The 17,314-nt window shown below is 42.6% G+C and overlaps 1 pseudogene; it reads left to right on the forward strand.

Annotated features, from left to right (window-relative positions):
* The window catches only part of LOC102168634, a 54,584-nt pseudogene extending 39,272 nt beyond the window's left edge, over positions 1 to 15,312 (forward strand).

Raw genomic sequence — 17,314 nt, forward strand, 5'->3', positions numbered from 1 at the left:
ATATGTGATGAAAGACTGTTATCCAAAATATAGAAAGAACTTTTAATTCAGAAATCAGAAAATGAACAAACCGACTTTAAAATAAGCAAAGCACCTGAACTTATGTTTCACAAAAGAAGATATACCAATGGCAAAGTAAGCATATGAAAAAAATGCTCAATATCATATATCATTGTGGAAATGCAACTTAAAACAACAGAGGTACCACTACATATCTACTAGAATGACAAAAATCCTAACACCACCAAATGTTGGTAAGGATGGAGTAGTAAAAACTCTTACTCATTGCTGGTGGCAATGCAAAATGGTACAAGCTAGAATCAAGATTGCAGGGAGAAATATAAATAACCTTAGATATGCAGATGACACCACCCTTATGGCAGAGAGCTAAGAGAAACTAAAGAGGCTCTTGATGAAAGTGAAAGAGGAGAGTGAAAAAGCTGGCTTAACACTCAACATTCAAAAATCTAAGATCATGGCATCCAATCCCATCACTTCATGGCAAATAGATGGGGAAACAATGGAAACAGTGACAGACTTTATTTTCTTGGACTCCAAAGTCAGTGCAGATGGTGACTACAGCCATGAAATTAAAAGATGCTTGCTCCTTGGAAGAAAAGCTATGACAAACCTAGACAACATATTAAAAAGCAGAGACATTACTTTACTGCCAAAGGCCTATCTAATCACGGAGAAGGCAATGGCACCCCACTACAGTACTCTTGCCTGGAAAATCCCATGAATAGAGGAGTCTGGTAGGCTACAGTCCAAGGGGTCGCAAAGAGTCAGACACGATTGAGTGACTTCACTTTCACTTTTCACTTTCATGCGTTGGAGAAGGAAATGGCAACCCACTCCAGTATTCTTGCCTGGAGAATCCCAGGGACAGGGGAGCCTGGTTGGCTGCTATCTATGGGGTCGCACAGAGTCAGACACGACTGAAACGACTTAGCAGCAGCAGCCCATCTAGTCAAAGCTATGGTTTTTCCAGTAGTGATGTATGGATGTGAGAGTTGGACCATAAAGAAAGCTGAGCAACAAAGAATTAATACTTTTGAACTGTGGTGTTAGAGAAGACTCCTGAGAGGCCCTTGGACAGCAAGGAGATCAAACCTATCAATCCTAAAGGAAATCAGTCCTGAATATTCATTGGAAGGACTGATGCTGAAACTGAAGCTCCAACACTTTGGCCACCTGATACGAAGAACTGACTCATTGGAAAGGACCCTGATGCTGGGAAAGATTGAAGGCAGGAGGAGAAGGGGACAACAGAGGATTAGATGGTTGGATGACATCACCAACACAACGAACATGAGTTTGAGCAAGCTCCAAGAGTTGGTTATGGACAGGGAAGCCTGATGTGCTGCAGTCCATGGGTTCACAAAGAGTTGGACACAACTGAGTGACTGAACCGAACTATATAGCTATTTTGGAAAAATACTTTGGCAGTTTCTAACAAAACTAAATATACTCTTACCTCACAATCCAGCAATCACACTTCTTGGTATATAACCAAATAAGTTGAAAAATTAGGTTCACACAAAAACATGGGCATGAATGTCCATAGCTTTATTCATAATTACCAAAACTTGGAAGTAACCAAGAGGTTCTTTGGTAGGTGAATGGATAAATAAACTGGTACATTTATACAATGGAAAATTATTCAGCACTAAAAAGAAATGAACTATTGAGCCATGAAAAGACGTGGGCAAATCTTGAATACATTATCGGTAAGTGAAAGAAGCCAATGTGAAAGGCTACATGCTGTAAAACGATGGCGATAATGCGAAGATCAGGAGCTGTAAGAACTGGGGTTGAGAGACAAATGAGCAGACAAAGCACAGAGGATTTGTAAGTGAAATCCTAAAAGCTTTCATTTTTATTTTAGTGAAAATACTCTGTATGATACTGTAACAGTGACCACATTTGCCAACACCAAGAGAGAACCCTAAGGTAAACTACGGACTTCGGGTGAGAATGCTGCATCAGTGCAGTTTCACCAGCTGGAACAAATGGAACACTTGGCATAGGATGACAGTAGTGGGGAGGGCTGTGTGCATGCATGACCAGAAAGAACGGCAAATCTCCGAACTTTCCACTCGATTTTGCCGTGAACCTAAAACTGCTCTTTGCTGTTGTTGTTTAGTCGCTAAGTTGCGCCCAGCTCTTTTGCAACCCCATGGACTGTAGCCTGCCAGGCTCTTCTCTCCATGGGATTTCCCAGGCAAGAATACAGAGTGGGCTGTATTTCCTTCTCCAGGGGATCTTCTCAACCCAGGGATCAAACCCATGTCTCTTGCACTGGCAGGTGGATTCTTTACCACTGAGTCACCTGGGAAGCCCAAAACACTGCTCTGAAAATAGTCTACTTTTTAAAATTTTCTTTCAATAAATGTGTGTTTTTTTAAAGGGGGGACCCACCATGAGCCCTTGACCTTTCTTTCACTTTGATCTAATAAATGCTTATTAAGCATGTGGTATTAATTTCTTAGAGCTGTCTTAACAAAGTTCCACAAATTGCATGGCTTAAACAGCAGAGTTGTTTTCTTTTTTGGGCTTTCAACTTTTTATTTTGTATTGGGATATAGCCAATTAACAATATTGTGGTCGTTTCAGGTGAACAGCGAAGAGCCTCAGCCTATACATGTATCCGTTCTCCCACTAACCCCTCTCCTCTCCTGGATGGCACATGACACTGAGCAGAGTTCCATGTGCTATATAATAGGTCTTGTTGGTTATCCATTTTAAATATAGCAGTATGTACATGACCTTCTCAAAGTTCCTAACTATCCCTCCAACCCTGACCCCAGTAACCATAAGTTGGTTTTCTAGGTCTTAAACAGCAGAAATTTATTGTCTCTCAGTTTTGGAAGCTAGATAGTCCAGATCAAAGTGTTATTAGAGCTGGTTCCTTCTGAGGGCACTGTTCCATGTCTTCTTCCCAGTTTCTAGTGGTCTAATGGCAATCTTTGACATTCCCATTCTCTGATTTCATGTTCACATGGTATTTTCCCTATGTGTCTGTCTCCAAATTTCCCCTTTCTCTAAGAGCATCAGTCACCCTGATTGAGATTCAAATACTACTTACCTGCAATACCCCTACTTCCAAACATGGTCATGTTTGAGGTGCTTAATGTTAGGACTTCAACATAGGAATTTTGCTGAGACACAGTTCAGTTCATAACACTCTATGTACATAACACTGTGCCAGGCTCTGTTGGGAATTCAAAATATTTTGAGGTCGTCTCATAACATTTGTCATACTTGAGAACATGACAAAACGTATGCATAACCATAGCCAAGTGCACAACTGATATTACGGCAAAGTAAGAGAGAAGGGTCAACCGAGAAGTACTTGTACCTCTGGCACAGCTTCAAAGGAGCGGTGTGCGACCACTCACCAGGTGGGTTGCACCACTCACGGGTTGGAAGTTTATGGACAAGCTCCCTAGAAGCAGGAGGGATCGAGCAGAGGCGCAGCTGAGATCAGTAAGCGGGAACAAGTGAGAAAACAACGGCTCTTGGCCTGCACTTCCTTCCAGGAGTCTGTGAGGAGCTGGACGTCTAGCACAGTAGGGGGCAGACCTAGGGAAGAAGTTGAGCAGGTGGTCAAGCTAGAAAATCAGAGTTGAAGCCAAATTGCACAGAACCATGAAAGATAAATGTGGGCTCTGGGTGAAGTGAGCTCTCTGAAGTTTTGAAAACAGGAAATGAAGTAATGAAAGCAACATTTAAGAATGGTTTTTCTGGCAGAGGGATGTAGACTTCACTGGAGAGGAATTCATTCATTCCACATACACCTGTTGAGTCTGCTCTCTCGGTGTGAAAAGAGCTAATATACAACAAACATACTTTCTAGAGTAAACGATCAAGTACACTCACAATACCCATTAAGGGAGACAGGTAAGACTGAGATTTGCCTCTGTCTGTGGGATTTCCCAGGCAAGAATAGTGGAGTGGGTTGCCATTTCCTTCTCGAGGGGATCTTCCTGACCCAGGGATCAAACCTGTGTCTCCTGCTTGGCAGGTGGATTCTTTTACCCCTGAGCCACCTGGGAAGCCCGGGATATGAACACTTTCAGGAGACTAGCTGGCTGGTCTGCTTTTATCTGTTTGTGGTTTTGGGGTTTTTTTCCCCTTTCCTGAGTGTCATGTGCTGCAGTTTTATTCATGAGTAACCCTTAAAACTCACTCCCATCTTTACTCTCCAGCACACCATGCTCTCACACTCAGTGGACCACAAACACAACTGTGATAGACCCAAAACTGCTCTCCAAAGAGGAACCAGGATGGAAGAAACAGGCTCTGTTAAGAGTCACAGCCAACCCGTCATCAGAGACGCAGGCTCTCAAGGAGGAAAACCAAACATAATTAAGTAAAATTGTATTGCTCAAATTTCCAATTACATAAATCAATGATATTTTCCTCAATACCATTTTGTATACTGTATATCACATGGATTTATAGGCTTCAGGATTGATTGAGCCAACTACTATCTGTGTTATATCAGCAGGTTCTGTATCTTTTGGTGTCAGCAGAAAAAAAAAAAAGTTCCTTTTACATTCAAGATGAAATCACATTGTATTTTCAAAGCACATGTCATCTCAAAAAATTATGCTTAGGCAGGATTTTTCATATAAATAATTCTCTACTGGGCAATCTATCAGAGGCTGGTTTTTCTTTTTCCTCTTTTTTTAAAGTTGGCTTTGTGTGTTTAAAAAAAAAAAGAAAAGGATAAGCCTTAAAACCTCATCTCTAATAGCAAGCTTGGGAAGAAAAAGCAGAGAACTTTTTTCTGAAAAAATAATAATCTTTCTTAAACAAATATAGTTTATCATCCAGGTTCTTAATTCAATAGATGAAAATTTTTAACCTTTATCTTTTATTAATATATATTACCTACAGTTGTACATATGAAGATTGTGTTTGTAGATGGTTATAAACAATCTATTGGCTTATTCATCCTTTCATCTTCTTCAGACATTTTTACTTCATTTTACGAAGCCACAGAATTTTAAATTTGGACTATTAGAGATCTGTTTTTGGTCCAGAATTTAATGCAAAGTTAAAACTCACTACTTGTCTTTTTTTTCAGTGTAATTATCAATGCAATATAAGAATCTTACAGAAACATAACGAAAGAGAGAATCTCCGATTGATTTCTACCTTCTAATATCACCAATGTGATTTTTTAAATATTTATTTCTAGTATTTCCTCATATGTAAAAATTACAATAATTATAAATTTTGACATCCTACTTGTTTTTTTAAGTTATGAGAGGTTTCCAGTAGCAATAGTCCTTCTTCCTAACACAAGCTTAGGGCTGCCCCAAGTCAAGTGGAAAGAACAGAAGTCTGGCCTTTGGGCAGGAAGCAAGGTCGCTTTGGGAGCATCTGCATCTTTGGGGGAAGAAATAAGCCTGCTTGGATCAAGAGAAGCACAAGAGGGAATCCTCAAAATTAGCCCTGGAAGAGAAGCACAGACTGGATTTGGAGGGTGGGGTTCTGGGGTGAGGCCAGAGGAGGAGTCTGGACTTGTTGCAGCAAAGCACATGAAGCTGCCTTTCCAGCCAGAAGAGAAACAGGAAGAAGGTGCAGCTTCGGAAAGCACAGCTAGCTACTGAAAAGGGGCGAGCCGAGGAAAAGCAGGTGGTCACCAGTGGTTCCCTGGTAGCCAAGGGAGAAAAATACGTGGGGAAGGGTTGTGGGGTTTCTTGTGGTTCTTTCTGTTTGTTTGTTTGGGGGTTTTTTTAATTTATTTATTTATTTTAAATTGAAGGATAATTTACAATATTATGTTGGTTTCTGCCACACTTCGACATGAATCAGCCATAGGCATACATATGCCCACTCCCTCCTGAATCTCCCTCCCACCTCCCAGCCCACCCCACCCCTCTAGGTTGTCGCAGAACACGGGTGTGAGCTCCCTGAGTCATACGGCAAATCCCTACTGGCTCTCTGTGTTACTTATGGTAACGTCTATGTTTCCATGCTACTCTGCCTTGTTATTTTTAGTGGTGGTGGTGGTGGTGGTGGTGTGTGTGCTTGCACATTAAACCCATAGGAATATCCTCATTTTCTTGAAACACAGACTCTCGTAATCTACCTTTCATGTGTTCACTTTTCCTAGAGACATGGGTGTAAGAAATATAGCCTTCTCTTAGTTACTGTAAGAAAATCACCAAAAGTACTATGACAATATTTTTGTTAGTTGTTTCAAATCTATATATTCTGCTGTACAAAAATTGAGATGTTGGTCAATACTTGCATATTATAGAACATAGCTAGGCTGGCAGGGTTAGTTACCATAAAAATATTAGTTACATATGCCAACCACCTGGCTAGTAGTATAGAGGCGTATTACCAATGCCTATTTTCGATGACATGTTATTAGGATCCTAGAGCCTGACTTGTCCACACACCTTCAAACTGCATTCCCTGGAACTCTAAACATTCATCAGAGAAGCTTCTGGGCCATTCACCTCCTTCATTCAGCTAGACCATCCCACCATTATCTGCTCCAACCTTACAGAATTTCTTTAAGTCTGAAGCCTACTAAACTAATCCAAGCTCCTCATTTTGTGAAAAAATAATAATAATAATAATAATGAGATTTTAGAGCTCTGAATTGACTTGCCTCAACTCATACACAGCAGTGAGAGGCAGAGTCAGACCTAAAACCCTCTGAAGCGTTGCCGAGGTTAAGGCAGATGCTCTCAAGTCTGAGGTCATAACAGGAGCAGCAGGAAGTGAGGAGACAATGATGCAATTCTGCCTTGTGTCAGGCTCTGCGGTTCCACTAGTGAAATGCTTCTCTTCCTACTATTATGCTTGATTATGTGTGTGGAGGATCTGAAACTTAAACCACTCATTTTTTTCTAGGAATGTTAAGGAGCTTTCTTTTTAACATGATGTATTCACTTATTCTGATTTTCACTCATCCCTGAATTCTACAAAATGCCCATTCCTTTCCCATATGGCAGTAGCTTCCCCTGACCATAAAGTCTGGTGAGACTTATATGGGGAGGGTGCCTTCTATTGAAAGTAGCATTCCATGAGCAATTAGGTAGTAAAAAGTAATCTGGAATTTAACCAAGTCATACTCTTGGTATATCCATAGAACATGCATGCTCAGTCACTCAGTCATGTCTGACTCTTTGCAGCCCCAGAGACTGTAGCCTGCCAGGCTCCTCTGTCCATGGAATTGCATAGGCAAGAATGCTGGAGCAGGTGGCCATTTCCTATCCCAGGGGATCTTCCTGCATCAGCGTTCAAACCCACATCTCCAGTGTCTCCTGCACTGGCAGGTGGATTCCTTACCACTGGGCCACCTGGGAGGCCCACCTAGATACAAATAAAAAGGAAAATTCAAAGGAAGGGAAACATATTTAATTACTTGGAAAAATTATCAAATATCAAAGCAATTGTAATAAGATACTTCATAATGTTTAAATGTGATTGTTATGTATCATCATGATGAGTGCTGTATAAAATGTAATGTTAATTTTGACCAAGGTCAAATATGCAATTTAGTAATTCTAAATATCAATGCAAAGAAATAGAGGAAAACAGTAGAATGGGAAAGACTAGAGAGCTCTTCAAGAAAATTAGAGATAGCAAGGAGATATTTCATGCAAAGATGGGCTCAATAAAGGACAGAAATTGTATGGACCTAACAGAAGCAGAAGATATTAAGAAGAGGTGGCAAGAATACACAGAAGAACTGTACAAAAAAGATCTTCATGACCCAAATAATCACAATGGTGTGATCACTCACCTAGAGCCAGACATCCTAGAATGTCAAGTCAAGTGGGCATTAGGAAGCATCACTACGAAAAAAGTTAGTGGCGGTGATGGAATTCCAGTTGAGGTATTTCAAATCCTGAAAGATGCTGCTACAAAAGTGCTGCACTCAATATGTCAGCAAATTTAGAAAACTCAGCAGTGGCCATAGGACTGGAAAAAGTCAGTTTTCATTCCAATCCCAAAGAAAGGCAATGCCAAAGAACGCTCAAACTACTGTACAATTGCACAGTTCTCACAGGCCAGAAAAGTAATGCTCAAAATTCTCCAAGCCAGGCTTCAGCAGTACGTGAACCGTGAACTTCCAGATGTTCAAGCTGGTTTTAGAAACGGCAGAAGAACCAGAGATCAAATTGCCAACATCTGCTGGATCATCGAAAAAGCAAGAGAGTTCCAGAAAAACATCTATTTCTGCTTTATTGACTATGCCAAAGCCTTTGACTCTGTGGATCACAATAAACTGTGGAAAATTCTGAAAGAGATGGGAATACCAGACCACCTGACCTGCCTCTTGAGAAATCTGTATGCAGGTCAGGAAGCAACAGTTAGAACTGGACATGGAACAACAGACTGGTTCCAAATAGCAAAAGGAGTATGTCAAGGCTGTATATTGTCACCCTGCTTATTTAACTTCTATGCAGAGTACATCATGAGAAACGCTGGACTGGAAGAAGCACAAGCTGGAATCAAGATTGCCGGGAGAAATATCAATAACCTCAGATATGCAGATGACACCACCCTTATGGCAGAAAGTAAAGAAGAATTAAAAAGCCTCTTGATGAAAGTGAAAGAGGAGAGTGAAAAAGTTAGCTTAAAAGTCAACATTCAAAAAACGAAGATCATGGCATCTGGTCCCATCACTTCATGGCAAATAGATGGGGAAACAGTAGAAACAGTGGCTGACTTTATTTTTTTTGGCTCCAAAATCACTGCAGATGGTGATTGTTGCCATGAAATTAAAATATGCTTACTCCTTGGAAGGAAAGTTATGACCAACCTAGACAGCATATTAAAAAGCAGAGACACTACTTTGTCAATAAATGTCCGTCTAGTCAAGGCTATGGTTTTTCCTGTGGTCATGTATGGATGTGAGAGTTGGACTATAAAGAAAGCTGAGCACAGAAGAATTGATGCTTTTGAACTGTGGTGCTGGAGAAGACTCCAAGAGTCCCTTGGACTGCAAGGAGATCCAACCAGTCCATCCTAAAGGAGATCAGTCCTGGGTGTTCATTGGAAGGACTGATACTGAAGCTGAAACTCCAATACTTTGGCCACCTGATGCGAAGAACTGACTCACTGGAAAAGACCCTGATGCTGGGAAAGATTGAGGCCAGGAGGAGAAGGGGACGATGGAGAATGAGATGGTTGTATGGTATCACTGACTCAATGGACATGAGTTTGGATAAACTCCAGGAGTTGTTGATGGACAGGGAGGCCTAGTGTGCTGTGGTGCATGGGGTTGCAAAGAGTCGGACACGACTGAGCCAGTGAAATGAACTGAACTGAACTGAATTCTAAACATGCATGTATACTTTTATTTTTGAGTTGACACAAAAGCAGTCTTTTTCACAACTTTGAAACTGGTTCAAAGCCCCAGTATCATAAGGATTAACAGTGTCCACTCGGGTGATCCGGCGCCCAAAATATTCATGATGCCCCAGACTTGCTGCACTCTTATGGCTTCTGACACATCTAATGAAGTTAAGATTCTTATATTACTGTAGCATTTTATTAAAATCCTTTCCACCTTTTACCTGATGCTGTATCAGATAAACAGTCCAAAACACACACACACACACACACACACACACACACACACACACATATTACATAAATAAAGCACATGACTCAGAAGCTGTCCTCACTAAGCTACCAGTTCTCAGCCAAACTGCTAAATAACCCCCAAACTGCCATCTCAACTACTAGGTAATTCCATTAAACACCTGATGCCCCTGTCCTAGGGCTTCACCAGTGTCTCCATGGTAAAGAATCCGCCTGCCAATGCAGGCCATGTGGGTTCGATCCCTGGGTTGGGAAGATCTCCTGGAGTAGGAAATGGTAACCCACTCGAGTATTCTTGCCAGTGAAAGCCCATGGACAGAGGAGCCTGGAGGGCTACAGTCCATGGGATCACAAAGAACTGGACATGACTTAGCAACTAAACAACAACAACAAAGCTCCTGCCCTTGTGAAGCAGTTATTAAACTACATTGATCAAATCTGTGGCCCAGTGTGGCATCACATGACTTCAGCTCTAGTGCTTATGGAGTAACTTAGAAACTGAAAACACATTCCATTCTCAATAAACCTAAGGGGTGAGGGTGTCCCGTTACCTATTAGCTCAGTGTCCACAGCTATTATGGGAACATTTTAATGACACCCAAATTCCTAGGAATGATGCTAGAAATCTAAATAGATAATACATATCAGGACCTGTTGATCTGCTGAAATTTTTATCACCTCGGCATGGAAGGAAGGGGGACCTTCCTTTCCCCCATTTTCTGTTCTCCCCTTTGCCTGCTGATGAGAGAAGAAACCCGCCACCTCCTCAGCTTTGTCTGGGCTGTGGGTGAGGCCAGTGAGCACAAGGGCTGAGAAGGGGATCCAACAGGACCAGGTAGTTCACTAGGGTGGGGGTTAACCACTGAATAATTTCTAGATATGAGACTTGAGCAACTCTATAGATGCTGATGATACTTGTTCACAAGCGGAACACAGGGAAAGCAAAAATATCTATCTTTTTCCCATCTCTGTCTCTATAAATGTGTAATTCAAAACATTTACTATCAAAATTTTTAGTTTTAGGACTTTTTAAAATTCTTAAAATTTATTGAGGACCCCAAAGAATTTTCGTTCATGGGGATTTTATATATTGATTAATACATAATAGAAATTGAAACTGGTAATTTTTAAATATTTATTAGTTTACTTTTTCAAAAAAAATAAGTCCATCAAATACTGCCAAAATTATTTTATTTTATGAGAAAACAACTATTTTCTAAACAGAAAATAGTGACAAGGATGACATTGCTTTGCAGTTTTGCAAACCTCATTAATATCTGGCTTAACAGAGCATAGCTGAATTCTCATTTCTTCTCTGCATTTAGTCTGTTGAGATATTTATTTTGGTTGATGCATATGAAGAAAATACAATCTGACAAAGATGTGCAGTTGGAAAAGGGCAGAGTATTTTATAGCCATTTCAGATAATTGTGGATATTCTTCAATACTGTGCCGAAACCCAACAGTGGTCATTTCTTAAAGGTTAGTTGTGATATGGAATCCAAAACCATATTGATGAACTTTTCCCTGTGTGTGTTTGTATTAAATCCATTCATCACACTTCAAATGGATCTTTTACTCATGTACTGATCATTTGGAAAAGATCGGTTTACTGATTTATGCATACCTTCCAGTTGTCGGCTCTGTTATTACATAATATCAAAAAGGCATAAACACATGAAAAGGTGCTCAACACCGCTAATCAGTAGGGAAATGCAAATCAAAACCACACTGAAATATCACCTCACACCTGTTAGGATGACTATCCTCAAAAAGAACACAAATAACAAATGTGTGGAAAGGATGTGGGGAAAGGGGAAATTTCACAAACTGTTGGTGGGAATGTAAATTGGTACCACCACCATGGAAAACAGTACAGAGGTTTCCCAAAAAACTAAAAATGGAACTACCCTGTGACTCAGCATTTCCACTCCTGGGTATATATCTGAAAACAAAAACACTAATTCGAAAAGATACATGGACCCCAGTGTTCATAGCAGCAGCATTATTTACAACTGCCAAGATATGGAGGCAACCTAAGTATTTACCAACAGATGCACGGATAAAGAAGACGTGGTGTATACATACACAATGGAATATTACTCAGCCATAATAATAATGATATTTTGTCATTTGCAGCAACATGGATGGACTTGGAGGGCATTGCGTTAAGTAAAATAAGTTAGAGAAAGATAAATACCGTATGATATCACTTATATGTGGAACGTAAAAATATCAATATCACAAACTAGTGAATATAACATAAAAGAAGCAGATTCACAGATAGAGATAACAAGCTAGTGGTTACCAGTGGAGAGATGAAAGGAGGGAGAGGTAGTATAGGGTAGGGGACTAAGAGGTACAAACTATCAGACATAAAATAAGCTACCAGGATATACTGTACACCATGAGGAGTGTAGCCAATATTTTATAATAACTATAATGGAGTGAAATTAAAAGATGCTTGCTCCCTGGAAAGAAAGCTATCACAAACCTAGATAGTGTATTAAAAAGCAGAGACATCACTTTGCTGACAAAGATCCATCTAGTCAAAGCTATGGCTTTTCCAGTAATCATGTACCGATGTGAAAGCTGGACCATCAGGAAGGCTGAGCATCAAAGAATTGATGCTTTCAAACTGTGGTGTTGGAGAAGGCTCTTGAGAGTCCCTTGTACAGCAAGGAGATCAAATCTATCAATCCTAAAGGAAATCAAACCTGAATATTCATTGGAAGGACTATGCTGAAGCTGAAGCTCCAATACTTTGGCCATCTGATTCAAAGAGCCAACTCATTGGAAAAGACCTTGATGCTAGGAAAGATTGAAGGCAAAAGGAGAAGGGGGTGGCAGAGGACGAGATGGTTAGATAGCATCACCCACTCAATGGACATGAATTTGAGCAAACCTGGGAGATAGTGGAAGACAGAGGAGCCTGGTGGGTTACAGTCCATGGGGTTACAAAGAATCAGACATGACTTTAGCAACTGAACAACAACAAAATAAAATGGAGTATAACCTTTAAAAATTGTGAATCACTATATTGTACACCTGTAACTTATATAATGGGCTTCACTGGTGGCTCAGACAGTAAAGAATCCGCCTGCAATGTGGGAGATCTGGGTTTGATCCCTGAGTTGGGAAGATTCCCCTCAAGGAGGGCATGGTAACCCACTCCCGTATTCTTGCCTGGAGAATCCCCAGGGACAGAGGAGCCTGGCGGACTACAGTCCATGGGGTTGCAAAGAGTCAGATTTATATAATATTGTATAGCAACTATACTTCAATAAATAAACACTTTTAAAACTTCATTAATATCACCATGAACCTCACCAAAAATGTCTATAAGCATCGGGAAGCTGTCAAACTCATAGAGGCAGATTCAAGTTTCCCAAAATTCTAATTTTCACTTGAAAGCTCAGATTTTATCATTGGCAACAAATACTGTTAGTTATTTTCCTAGAAGTGACAGGCTCCCTTCATTCATTTTTGAAAGAAAACGTCTGCCAAATATCCAAGTCTGAATAACCAGTTTGTCTGTCAGACATTTTCAAGTAACAGTGTTTCAGGAACAAAGCAGCTAGTTCAGCCCAGAACTCAATCACACAACTGCTTTTCCTACAGACAACCCTGGGGCTCCGAGGTGTAATGGAGGTGCTTTATGCTTGCTTCCTGCTTTGTCACACATAACACTAAAGAGATGTGTACCGAGGGCCAAACCTTAATAAAGTTAGTAATTTTTTAATGCCATATTAGTGGCCTCCCTGGTGGCTCAGATGGCAAAGAATCCACAAGACATTTTCACATGAAACTGGGATTTCTTTGGTTCTCTAGATTTGTTTTTAATTTTTGGCATTGAGTGTTTGGTGGTGAGGAATGGGACGAATACCAGCACACTTTGGGGCCACCGCCTTGATTCAACCGTTAGGCACCAACAGTCTGTCTCATCATTGCTTTGGCACCATTATTGCAGACATTGTAACAGTGAGAAAAAGCAAATGATATCTAATGTTATTATGAAAACAGTTTTGACCCCACAGACTTCCCAAAACAGTCTTGGGGAGTCCCAAGGGTCACACTTTGAAAATCAACCTATCCAGGGCAAATTTATATTGATGAAGCTTATATATTTAGAGATACGAATTCCTTGGCAGATGCAACTGGTTAACTCGGTTGTATTCCAGCCACATCAAGCTAATTGGGATTTTCCAAACACAGGGGTTTTCTGACCTCTGAAACTGAGGCTAGAATGTGAGGACATACCCTCTTCCCAAGAGCTCCCCAACTAGGCCTGCCCCCTCCTTCCTTCACCTCTCAGTTCACTTGTATACTCTTCCAGGAGGCCATTTCCTGAGCACTGCCATGGCCAAGCCCCAACCCACATGCTGAAGCGCCCTCCTCTCCATTATCCTACAACCCCCTGTGCCTCTTTGGGGAACTTGTTCTCCAAGAGTGGTCCCTGGCATCTCCAGGGATTCTGTTAGGAGTGTGGAATCTTGGGTCTTACTCCAGACCAACTACCTTGAAAGCTGCATTTCAACAAGACCTCAAGTGATCCCTATTCTCATTAAGGTTTGCCAAGCACTACAAGTCAGGGGACTGGCCAACTTAAAGGCACGGCAATTGCTTATTTACCTATCAGTCTCCTAGAAGACAGGCAGTTGGTGTTGCTAAGTTTCTTAGGAGGGCCTGTGACTTACTAGGTGTTTCAGAGATGCCTCCTGAGTAGATGAGGAGTGATGAACATGTTGAAGGGTATTTGTTCTTACATATTTAGGAATGATTTCTAAACCAGAACTGAAGCAGTTATCTGGTAAAGGATTCATTTTATCTTTATCAGCAGCAGAAAACTTTAAACATATAGATAGTAAATTAATTCACTTTAAGGTACTTATTTTTAAAAGTTACTTATTTATATCAGTTACACATGCTCCTGTATCGAAAACTCTATGGTTTTACAAGGAAATTAAAATATCCCAATAGTTTAAAAAAGGCAGATGCTCAAGGAATAAAACCATCAAAATATATATTTTTTAATTAGGCCCTAAATGTTGACCAATGAATCTTTATGACAATTATTGACTTTGTAAAGCTCCCCCTAGATTAATGTGCAATAGAATCTGCACATCTAAATTTTTTTTTCAATCAATGTTTTCATTTGGGTTCCCCCCCCACACACACACACCTTTTCTTTCTACCTTTTCAACAAACAAACCGTGGTAGGAGCAGTTTGTCATTTTTAAGGCATGAGGATTAGGCTTTGACTAATTGGAAGATTTGCCCATTATTTAAATGAAACTTGTTTGCAGTTTCATCATCCGCGTGGATCTAGAAAGGCGGTCGACTGGCCCATCAATTTGGTTAGAAAAGAATAAATGAATACGGAGACTGACAGTGTTCTCTCGTGGGAGGCTCTGTGTCGCTGCATTGTTTCTCCAATATTAATTATCCACGTAAAAATAATTCACGACGCTGCAGTATTATCCGCCCGGCTCCCAGCTCCCCAGCCGGCCTGCCTCTCCCCTCTCCGGGCACGTTTATAGCTCCCGATGTCAGCAAGTGCTGGGCACTCATGTGTTCACTGTCAACAACACACCAGGAAATCAGGGCTCCGGGCAGCCCAGCGATGCTGGCTTTCGGCTGCCCCTGGAAGCGAGGCGAGCTCTCTCCTCCACGCTGCAGGAAAGGCTTGTTTACCAGGCCGGCACCCGTTCTCTGCTTAGGGTTTGAAAAGGCAGCGCCAGCACCTTGGGCATGAAGCTTCGAGATGAGGAGCGCAGGGAGGGAGGTGTCATTGGTAGGTCAGTGAGGAGTTCAGACCAGCGAGACCGCAGAACTGAAGAAAAGGGAGAGAGGCAGAGAGAGGAGGAGCAGGAGGGAGCCATCTCATCTGAGTCTATGGAAGGGCTCCACGCCATGCGCATTAAAGGCTCGACCTGGCCTCCCACGCACTGTGGCCGTGGTGGGCGAGGAGCGGATGCTACCGACCCGCTGACCGGGAAAGGCAGGTCTGACTCCGGACACGCAGAGCAGAGACGCAGAAGCTCGCAGTACAGGGTGGGGGCAGTTCGACTGGGAACTGTTCAGATGAGGTTCAAAGCCACAGGGTTTCAGCACTGGGCACACTCCAGGGGCTTCTTCTCTCTGCCCATTCAGACAGATCTGGGCATTCTCCATTACAGTCTGAGCTCTGCATGAGACCCAATTCACAAACCGCTCGGGGGATCAGTAACGAAATGTGTTAACAGACATTTGTGTCTCACCAGTCTGGAGGCTGAGGGGTCCAAGGTCAAGATGCAGGCAGACACGGTTCCTGGTGACAGCCCTCCTCCTGGCTTGCAGACAGCTGCCCTCCCTCTATCCTCATATGAGAGAGAGAGAGAGGGTGCTTCTTCTAGAACACTGACCTCCAGCCTCACCTCATCCAAACCTAACTATCCCCAAAGGCCCATCTCCGAATATCATCACATCAGAGGTTAAGGCTTCAAAATATGAATTTTGAGGGGATACTACATTCAGTCCATAATACCCTGTTAAGAGTTTGCCTGCCATTAGACAATATACTGGAACAGTCTTGCTTTTTGCCTGTAATCTAAGTCATCCTCTGATACCTCTCACCATCGCCCTCTTGACAGAAGTGGACCTTCATCACCCGGATGCCATCCAGGCCTCCTCCTCCAGCCTCAGGGGCTGCCCACTGCCCCCACACCCCACACTCCACGCACCGGACACACGCACTGTCCCTTCACACGGGACGACCCCTGCCTCCTCCTTCACCTGGGTACTCCTGCTCACAACTCGGGCCCCTGCCTCATCCACCAGATGGACATACACCCTCGGGGCTCCCAGCACCGGGCCCTCTCCCATTCAGACCTGCACCTTCTGTCCCTAACACCCCTCTGAAGGGGTGCTAGGCACCCTCGCCTCCCAACACACAGCAGAGTGCCTGCCTCCTCTTCAGACAGCCTTCAAGCCAGCTCATGAGATAATGAGGGTTGCCTCCTGCAACCCAGTTATAATAAAGGAAGGGAAAGAGGCGGTGGGACAGACTCCTGTTTCTCTCCCCCTCTCCCTGGAAAAGGATGGCAGGCTTCTGATTTAGAGGGAAGAAGAGCAGAGCGGGGACAAGCAGATGGAGGACGCAGTCCAAGTCTTGGTCGCCCTCTGTGGTCCTCACTCTTGCCCCCCACTTCCAGTCAAGGGGAGGAGGGGTTTCTCTGCCGGGGGATCCTTGCCTGCTGTTCCTCCCTGTCATCCCCACCAAACCACAGCAGGAAGGTCAGAAGCTGGTATGGATCTTGGAGGATTCCTTTCCCTCCCCCTGCCTTCCTTGGGGGTGTGTGTGTGTGTGTTGCTCAGTCGTGTTCGACTCTTTGTGACCCCATGGAGGGCCCTCCTCTGTCCATGAATTCTCCAGGCAAGAATACTAGAGCGGGTGGCCATTCCCTCCTCCAGGGGATCTTCCCTACCCAGGGATCGAGCCTGGGTCTCCCACATTGCAGGCAGATTCTTTACCATCGGGAAGCCCCTTGTCTTCCTTGATGGCGCGCCACACGTCCTCTGGATGTGGGAATGCCCAGTGAGGGAAACTTTCTGGAGCCAAGAAACCAGTGACTCCAGCCCCCGCTGCTCTCAGCTTCCATTCTGCTTTGGGATCACAGCCGAACAACCCACCTCTACTCCCCATTCAATGCATTTCAGCTGCTGTTTTTGCCAGCTCTTTCCTTTTAAT

Source organism: Capra hircus, chromosome 9 (assembly GCF_001704415.2).
Source record: "Capra hircus breed San Clemente chromosome 9, ASM170441v1, whole genome shotgun sequence".
NCBI classification, from domain to species: Eukaryota; Metazoa; Chordata; class Mammalia; order Artiodactyla; family Bovidae; genus Capra; species Capra hircus.